We start from the raw sequence: 9,897 nt of genomic DNA, 5'->3' as shown, positions 1-9,897 counted from the left end.
TGGCCCCGAGATCCCTTTCTGCTGCTGTGCTGCTGAGAAGGTCATCCCCCAGCCTGTAAGCATTCTGGTGATTCCTTCTCCCTAGGTGCAGCACCTTGCATTTGTCCTTATTGTACTGCATCCTATTCTGTTCCGCCCACTGTTCCAACCTGTCCAGATCTGCCTGGATTCATTCCCTACCCTCTAGTGTGTTCACTTTACCCCATATTTTGGTATCATCTGCAAATTTGGACAAAGTGCTTTCTATGCCCTCATCCAAGTCACTGATGAAGACATTCAACAGCACCAGTCCAAGGACCAAGCCTTGTGGGACTCCACTGCTCACATCTTTCCATGTTGATACCGACCCATCCACCACCACTCTCTGGGTGCGACCCCTAAGCCAATTTGCCACCCACATGACTGTGTAATCATCTATATCACAGCCACTCAGTTTATCTGTCAGAATAGAATGAGATACCATATTGAACGCCTTCTTAAAATCCAAGTAGAAGACATCTACCTCAATTCCTGTGTCTGAGCTTTTTGTGACCTGGTCATAAAAGGAAACAAGGTTAGTCAGGGAGGATCTACCTGCTATGAATCCACGCTAGTTGCCCTTTAGCATGGTTTTCTCTGCTGGACTCCCACAAATGTGATCCTTAATTTTTTTTTAAGTTTTCCTGAGGACAATGGTGAGACTAACTGGTATATAGTTATCTGGATCCTCCTTCCTCCCCTTCTTGAAAATAGGGACCACATTAGCCCTTTTCCAGTTCTCTGGGACCTGGCCTGAGCACCGTGAGTGCTCAAATAGCCGTGCTAGTGACTGCTATGACACTGGCCAATTCCTTCAGTACCTTTGGATGAAGATCATCTGGACCTGCTGACCTAAACACATCCAGCCCCTCCAAGTGTCCCTTCACTAAGTCGGTGCAAACAGTTGGTGGGCCAGTTTCTCTTTTGTGCCTATCTCTGATCTAATTGGGAGATTTGTCCTGATCCGTGTTCAGTAATACAGACGGGAAAAACTCATTGAAGAGCTCAGCCTTGTCCCCCCTATCTATCACTAATTGCCCCAGTTTGTCCTGTAGGGGTCCTATGCTACCCTGCACCTTCTTTTTACTCCCTATGTATCTGACGAAGGACTTTTTGTTGTCTTTAATTTTTGTTGCTGGTCTAAGTTCTATTTCTGCTTTGGCCTTTCTGACTGCCTCCCTGTAAGTGTGGGCCAAGTAGGTATACTTTGCCTTGGTATCTACCCCCTGCTTCCACAGTCTGTATGCCTCTTCTTTGCTCCTAGGTTTTCCTGGATTTCCCTGTTCAGCCAAGAGGGTTTCTTGGCCCCTTTCCCCACTTTCCTTCATAATGGGATTGTCTCCTTCTGTGCCTGTAAGATCGCTCCCTTTAGGAACAACCACCCTTCCTGGACTCCCATCTCACCAATTCTCCTGTTCTTCAGTGCCTCATGAACTAATCTACTGAGCACACTGAAGTTAGTTTTTCTGAAGTCCAGCACTTCTGCCCTACTGGTTATCTTTCCCACCCTATGCCAGATAGTGAAATGGCTGCCAGCCCCATGTTTTCCCCATGAAATCAGCCAGCAGCCACCACAAGTTCAGTAGGTCCGTACCTATAAAGGATGAATATTCTAGTGTCTTTCCTGTGTTCACTAAATCTTTTTACAATCCCATAACACATGTACTAAAGATCCTAAGGGTTTATAATAGCATCAGGACTCACTGTTATTAAAAAAATACCAGTTCACAGCCATTCTGTTTAGAATCCAAATACAGTTTTGTTGGTTTTGCATAGTTTGGATTTTATGTCTAAAGAAATGTTTTGGTTGTAAACGTATATTTTATCATATGTCAAGTCAGACAGTAGTGTGCTTATACCCAAGTCCTAGGGTTCTTTAATCTTAGTCAGGTAGATAACAGTCTTATCTGATAAATATTAATAGAGTTTAGCAGCTGAGTTACTGTTTATTACCACCTTCTCCAAGAAGAACATGACCTTAGAATTTCCTAGAATTCTATTCTAATTAAGATTTCCAAAGCCCCCTGCTTCATTTGTAAATAGCACTGCAGAGGTGACCTTTTTAAATCAAATTTGTCTTGTATGCTTCCAAATAATGTAGGAATTCTTAATGAAAAAAATGCAGTTAAAATACTTTAATGCAACAAGGATACATTACCATTCTATAATCTCTGTCAGTGTATCTATAACATTTATTTCACAGCATAATAAATCTATGTGCCAAAGCAATCAAATGTCATTCACGATTTTCAGAAAAAAATCATGGTATAACATAAGATTGAGAGTTGCAAATACAATGGGATTGATTTTGCTCTGATTTATACCAGATTTAAGCAATGTATTTTCATGGAGTTGGACAGAAGGAAAAGAATGTCCAGCAGTTGGCCCCTAGGACAGAGCAAACCAGAATCTCAGTCTCTCTGTGTCTTAGTCCCCCAGGCATAAAAGAGTACTTCATTACCTCACAATGGTTTTGTGAGGATAAATACATTAAATCTTGTATTATTTAATGGGGACCAAATAAGTACCTTAGACAGATTAGCTGGTTTAGATAAGTAAAGTAGATAAAGGCAGAATGGAGTTATTTTTTTTGGTATTTTCACAGACATATCAGCTTTATGGTATTTTATAACCCTGGCTCTTTAAAAATCTTTGTGGCCCTTGGCAAATTGCTTAAGCTCTGTCTCTCCTCTTCCTCGGCTGTGAAATAGGGATAATAAGCACCTAGTTTCTATGTTCCCGGAGTGCTTTAAGGTTTGAATGGCTAATATTCATATATATTGCAAAGATGAAAAGTGCTAAGCATTACATGAATGAAATGAGTTTACAACTCACCACTATTTAATGAATAGTCCTGCCCAAGTCACAATACTGTGTTTCTGGCTCTTCCCTCATTCCCTTGCCCCTTCCAGAATAATTTTTTATAAGTATTTATATTCCCAAAAGGACATTATAAAACTTTTTACTATGTACTTTTCTGACATCACTTTCTTCTCTTGACTAACAATAAGGAAGTAAGCACCCATTTTTACAAGGCTATTGTAGGCTTTTATGCATTACAAAAATACATCAGTCTTTTTGTTATTTTAGTCCCGTGTAACACTGGAACCTTGTAACGGGATTTTCAGTACCATCAGGTCACTGTTATCCAACAATATTCTATTCCATTATAATTTGGTCAAGCTGTTCATAATAAATCCTTCTCTCAGGTATTGATTTTTCCTCATTTATTTATGAAATGCAATATAAATGTATGCATTTAATCCCTTATTCTTAATGGACCAAATCATACAGTCTTTGCTCAGGCAAAACTCCCACTGGGAAATTCTGCATGTCCTAAGCAGTTTAGTTAAATCATACTAGTTCCTGTTCATAGTGGACTAAATAAATACAAGAGCCCCATTCCACTCTACTCACCAAAGCTGGGCTGATTATTCCTGTGCTTGCCAGTAGCTCCCATGTCCAACTGGAGCAGGATTACTCTGTGATATTCCTTGTGATATTCTGGCATCTCTATTTCTTGTCCCAGTGGGATTTTGGAGGTGAAGATATTGAAAATATCTGTGGAAATAGCCAAGGAAAGAGTCACACAAACATTAGACCTTAAAGGAAAAAGGTCATATTGAAAGATGGTCAACAGTCATATTTTGACTATTATTTGATGATGACTCAGGTATCTCTTGCCAACATAGTATAGTAATGTGCCTTTGTGGTGGAGGCAGTGGGAAGGGGGTGGAGGAGCCACTATTTTAAATATTCTTTAATTGGTCTGTAAACATTCCCTGTTGCCAAATCAAGGTGGCAGGTTGGGAGTCCTTTTTCTTTCTTGATCAATTTATAAAGCAACAGAAGAGAAGCTTGTTCTCCATGAACATGATTAAAAGGGGCTTGTGGATGGGGCTGGAAAATGGAATCAGTGGAAACTGAAAGGATGCACAACACTTATGAAAGTCCAGTCACTTAGAGCTTGTTCCAACACCTATGGAAGGACATAGAAAGACTCAACTCAGGCCTGTATTGAGAGGCATGGGTAAAGATTGTGGAGCCAAGCACCTTTAAAAAAAAGAAAGAAAGAAATCCTGGCCTCATCTTGCTTGTGCCTCACAGCAGATGTCAGAATCTCAGCCCATTAAGTCTTGTGTCACAATCCTTGATGCTGTGAGTCCTTTGTAATTTTAATAATATTGTTTTGTGGGAACTTTAAAAGAGCCCAACATCCAGAAATGTCTGGCCCTAACTCCATATTTAGATAGTTAATTATCCCTATGCTCACCCACAAATTCATTCAGTATGTACAATACACCATGCCCCCCATCACTTCTATTTTATATTATTACTGTAAAAGACAGTCTTAAGAGTTTTGAGCTTGTATATGTCAATTAGCCAGTGTTAAAACACAACATCCTATAGTAACTATGGCTGCCAATATCATGCTTGATGGTGTTTTAATTAGAACATGCTGGAGCAGACTCGACTAATTGAGCTGCTCCATGTTCTAATTAAAACACTACTATGTTGCCATAGTGTCATGTGTATTAAGCCCCCACACATTTAAAAATGGCCTTGGGGCACTTTAACTGTGCAGGGGCTTAATACATGTGAATCTGCAGTAGTTTAAATTAGAGCGGGTGCATGGGGGCTGCTCTAATTAATCCTTCCCTCTCCCCCCACCTCCAAAACACATGTATAGGCAGCCTATGTGTTAGGAGCTGTGCTGGTAGTTCATGCTGTGAGACCATAATTTTCTAGACTTGGTTCCATCAGCCAAGTCAAAATCTCTCTTTCTTTGGGAACTAAACTTTTGTATTTTCACTGTGTTGGCAAAAACTCTCCTTTTCAAGAAGAGGAAATGTGTTTATCACTGCCAAAAAAGAAAAGCCCATTGGAGAGCTACTCTGGTTGACAATCATTGTAATTATTGGAAGATTGCAGCTTTAATGAACATTACTGTGTCACTGAAAACCACTGAATACTAGGAGGGTGCACACACATATGTATATGGCTATATATAATTACTCAGAAGGTATACTAGGTTTTCATTTTAAAGATATCTTCTCTTCCTGCTTACCTATTCCAAACCCCTAAACATATGTCTTTGATCTGCATGAAAGGATAAGCATCTTACCTTGGGTCTAAACACATGAATAACTAAGCAAAGCTCCTGACACAGCAAAAAAAATTTCACACACCTAAGACAAAGCCTAGGCACTGAAACAGAATAACTTAAATGAAAGACACCAAATGGAACATACTTCTAATTACAAATGGGATGTATAATCCTCAGATATGCTCATCTGCTGCAGTAAGAATTAACCAATATAGGTGCTCTTAAGGGAGAATTCTTGGGGGTTGGGGTTTAGCTCTTTGGAGCTGTATTGTGCCTCCCTTCCCCATGGATGCAGAATGAAGCCAGCTGGTGCCCTCCTCCCTGCACTACACCTGTACAGGGACCAGTAAGAATGTGGTGCACAGAAGAGTGCAGTTTGTGCTGTCAGCAATGCCAAAAGCCCCACAGAGGTTGTTTCAGACAGAAAGTAGGTTGGTTCTTGGCCCCAAATGTTTGCCGAGAACAAGTGTTGGAACAACGTGGGGCGGCGGGGGGGGGGTCTATCCCATATTTTCGTGGATGGTACATTTCTATCCTGTCCCTAGAGTGGCTGAGACATGCAAGAGCTGTAACTGACTCAACAGAAGTTTTTCCTCCTTTCTTCCTGCTGGCAGCCATTATCTGCTAGGTATCTGGGCCCAGTGCCACCTTCTGAAGAGCATAAACAGATTAATTCAAGGTAACTGGGCTTTAGTCTGATCCCTGACACTCTCACAGTTACCTACACACCTCAACTGTGACCATTTTTAAATGTGTGGGGGGCTTAATACATGTGACACTGTGGCAACACTGTGGATGCTGCCAGCAGGTTCAGGAGCCCTGAAGCAGAACATGCTGGCAGCGTCCACAGCTGACACCGCTACTCTCCTGGAGCCGTGCGAGCTCCTGCCCAGAGCTGGATCCTGCCAGCAGAATCAGCTATGGACACAGGCAGCAGCTTCTGCCACACTGGGCAGGCAGTAGTGTTCTCTGTGACACCAATGGCAGGCTCTGTGCCAGGGCTCCAGAACCTGCTGGCTGCACCCACAGCTGATGGCGCCACCCACTCACCATGGCAGAAGTCCCTGTCTGGGTCTGCAGCTCAGATTCAAGGCTCCTGGTGAACTATTGTTCTGGCCAGGTTCTGGAGGGAAGGAGAGAGAGAAAGAAACAGGCACAGACAGACAGATGAGATGAGACAAGAGACAGAGAGTGAGGAAGGAGGTGAAGCGAGGTACAGTGAGAGAGACAAAAATAGATGCGACCCTCAACAGGTCCCCAAAACTCATTAAGTCACCCTCCAGCCAAAATAATTGCCCACCCCTATGCTAGCTCCTCCTAGGGCTCAGTGAAACCTGGTTCACAACACTTAGTACAAACTTCTGTAACATTTGTCTCTCTCATATTAGCAAATCCTCATGCTCTGAATGGAGTTGAAGACCCCAATGAGAGATGTCCAGCTGTGGAACCAAAATCATGTTTTCCAGCTACATGACCTTTAAGAAGTCATGTAACTGGAAAACAAGCCAGCAAGAATCACTGTAGTCACTGGTAGGGTAGACAAAGAGAAGGGCCAAATAATGCCATAAAAGGAACAGGTATACATAAATGGTTTGGAGGAGCCACACCGTCCTTGTGGGAGCTCAAAAAGAGCATTTGGCTGCCCAGAACTCCTGAGAGACACAGCTCATGTGCCCGATGTCCATTTAGGAAGGTGCACCTTGCTCTCCCATGACTAGCCAGCCATCTACACTTGCTGGTGCAGACTATAGGACCCCCCGGCACCTTTTGCAGAGCTCTCAGCAGCTCTTCAACTGTGTGTGGTTGTTCCATACATAGTGGGAAAAGGTTCTTGCACCCAAGGAGATACCAGCTACAACCTGACCCTACAGTGAGAAGCTGTAAGTCAATTTGACCCTGAAGGCACCAGAGCAGCAGCTCTGTTCTTCTCCCTCATTTCAACAAGGATTTCCCTAAATAGAATATTATTGTCCCCCTATGGGCCTATGGAGTAGCTAGCCCAACCAGTCGTTCCTGTTGTACAGTGAACCAGAACTACTGTCTCTCTTTCTCTGAAGTAACATACATCAGAGAAAGGGTGAGTTATGCCTTATATCTAAATAAAACAGCCCTAGTCCTTAGCTTACCCTTTGTTTACCACAATGGGTTTACATGCAGATACTAGAAGCAGTGCCATTAATGTTTATAAAAGTCCAGTTTGCCTTTCTTGTGTTACAATGCTGAATGACTGCTTATGAATCACCAAAAGGGCTGAAAAAGTCTGCTAAACTTTATCTGACTTGTTTCTCTCAAGAGGATGGGAAATTTCTGCAGACTTATTCCACAATGCAGAAAACAACACAGAACCGCATCATGCACCTTCTTTAATTCAAACATATTGGAAAGGGAGCCAGGCTTGCTTGAAAGGACTCTAGGTCTTCACTGAACTTGCCCCAAGTTCAGAGTTTGTCCTTACAGTGGCAGGGTCTATATATCATGAGATCTGGGGTTTTGTTACAGAAGTTCTGCCTGCCTTCAACCAAAATCCTCATTGGTGCTTTGCTGCATCCCCTCTAACACCATGTTCAGCTCTCAGCTTCAGCACTCTTCCATTTCTGTAGCATATATACATTTGTCAAGTACAGGCCCAGAAAAAGACTTGATACAGATACTCAGAGCCCCATAGTTTTCTAATTGATATTAGAGCCACAAAGTATAGCATCTATATAGTGCATGCCAGTTTGGGGTGCCAGAAATGACTGCAGGGAAGCAGAGTCTGTCAGTTCTACATGTACAAGGATCTGATGTTCTCAAGTGCCGAACACTCAAAGGCCACTGGAGCCAAGGTGCTCAGTGCACCTGAAAAATCAGATTAATGTACATGTAAAGAGTTCTGACAGACTTCACTTCCTTGCAGTCACTTCTAGATATTGCCAGGGAGTCCCAGCATAAGGCTTCTTAGAACTATTGATATTTAGTCAGTAGATCAGATACACGATGTAGTACAGATCCCTGCATCTGCCCAGATAAGCTTCCACATACACGTGTGCAAACCCAGCAGCGAGTTTGGCAGGATACAGGCAGCAGGGGAAAGAGATTAGCACAGCACATGTGGGAATAAAATCTTGCCCATTCAGCAATCACTAAGAAGTTCTTGCCCAGCACTGTGAATATTTATTGAAATTAAAAGTGAATTTTGTTTGCTGTGGCAGGTACTGTTGCCCTCACAAGCCCCTCAATAGCAAAAGTATTTCATAGGCAAACATTTCTTCTAAAAGGCAGAGCTCATCTTATTTTAGAATCTAGGGTCTATGCCAAGACTTCACACTGTGCTAAATGCATTACAACATCTACCAAAAGCGCAAAATGTATTTTAAAAATGGCAAGGCAATACACAGAATAGTTGTGGTTTCTGAACACTTGCCAGGTTCTGTCAGAAGGGTTCCCTCCCCAACCCCCTCTTCCCCCCCGTGTAACTAATGCATGAGCTGAAAAAGATGTGTGTAGTGTCCTGAAATCTATTATACCAAAGCAAGCAGATTTGTCCAAATGCTTTTATGCATCAAAGCACGCTAAAATCAAAATACGCCCTTTCTATTTAATTTACCATTAATGTGCCATTATCTCATTTTGGTATTAAATACCATATCCAGCAGTTATCTCTGACAGTTCAACAACACTGGTCAAAGCATAGCATAAAGGCATCTGGTTATTTTTGGTAATGATGTTGTGAAAGGAAAAAAAAATCCTACTTTTTTACTAATTTGAAAAGCAGGAGGATTTAGCTCATTTGATGGGCAGAATAAAAAATTAAGAGAGAAATACAGACCCAGCATAAGTGAGCATAAATAACTCCATTGACTTTGATGGCAGACATTGACTTAAACCTGTTTGCATTTGGTACTGCAAGTAGCTATCAGAGGATAAGCTCAGTGGATAGATCTGGATATAATAAGGCACGACGACCAAAACCTGTACTAAAATTCCAGCTAAATTTGATTTGAGTTTGAAAATAGGTTTGGATGATTTTCCCCCATTACTTTTCAATTACAGGCACTTCTAGTGAAAAGAGCAGAGAGAAAGAGAGAGAAAAGCCAGCAAAGCAGCAGGCAGTCTTTGTGAGAGACTGAAACAGGATCAGGGTTCTCCCTAAGGAGAGAAAAATAGCTGCAGATGAGTCGAGTCGGAGAGGAATCTAGAAGAGAGCAGGAGGGAGCTTAAGAGATTAAAAAAGGCCAGCAGCAAGTGCTATTGGAACCCACATTTCATTAAACAGATCAAAGATGACAGACCACAGGGTGTGAAACTAGAGCTGGTTAGTAATTTTCCAATGAAATGGTTTTTCAACACAAAATGTTGTTTTGGAAAAAACAAAACGTTTCACAGGAATGTGTAAACCAGTTTGGACAGAAAGGCTTTGTGGGCCCAGGATGAGATTTCTGATCAGAAAGAGTGCATGAACCCAAAAGTGTGCAGCAACCAGTGGTCAGAACACAACCCTGGGTTTCTAGAAACCCAGGTTCAACTCCCAATTATGCCTATTACAGATAAGGGGTTTGATACTCAGGTCTTGTAGATCTCAAACTCGACACCAAGCTAAGCAAACTGGAGGCTCTCTGCCTCTAGTTATTTTCTCAAAGGCTAGGGACAGAAGTTACAAATAAACCGGCTTAAGTGATCAGAAACTGGTTTGAACCTGTAACAGAACGCAAGTTCAGTGCACATAAACGAGTCTCAAAATGGCCAAAACTACTTTAAGATAAGTCTGATACTACATTCAACCAGGTTTAACT

The 9,897-nt window shown here is 42.0% G+C and overlaps 1 long non-coding RNA gene across 1 annotated transcript; it reads right to left on the bottom strand.

Annotated features, from left to right (window-relative positions):
• Positions 1–415: 415 nt before the first annotated feature.
• On the bottom strand, positions 416–9,540 carry LOC109288185. The gene is made up of 3 exons (XR_002095085.1): positions 8,712–9,540; positions 3,436–3,579; positions 416–532 (listed from the first exon to the last, which is right to left on the bottom strand). It is a non-coding gene; the product is annotated as an uncharacterized LOC109288185 (long non-coding RNA).
• Between the last annotated feature and the right edge of the window lie 357 nt (positions 9,541–9,897).

Source organism: Gavialis gangeticus, unplaced genomic scaffold (genome assembly GCF_001723915.1).
Source record: "Gavialis gangeticus isolate Ggan-Ray unplaced genomic scaffold, GavGan_comp1, whole genome shotgun sequence".
Taxonomy (NCBI): domain Eukaryota; kingdom Metazoa; phylum Chordata; order Crocodylia; family Gavialidae; genus Gavialis; species Gavialis gangeticus.
The sequence above is the reverse complement of the archived record's forward strand: the minus strand, read 5'-3'. Positions and strand labels throughout refer to the sequence as shown.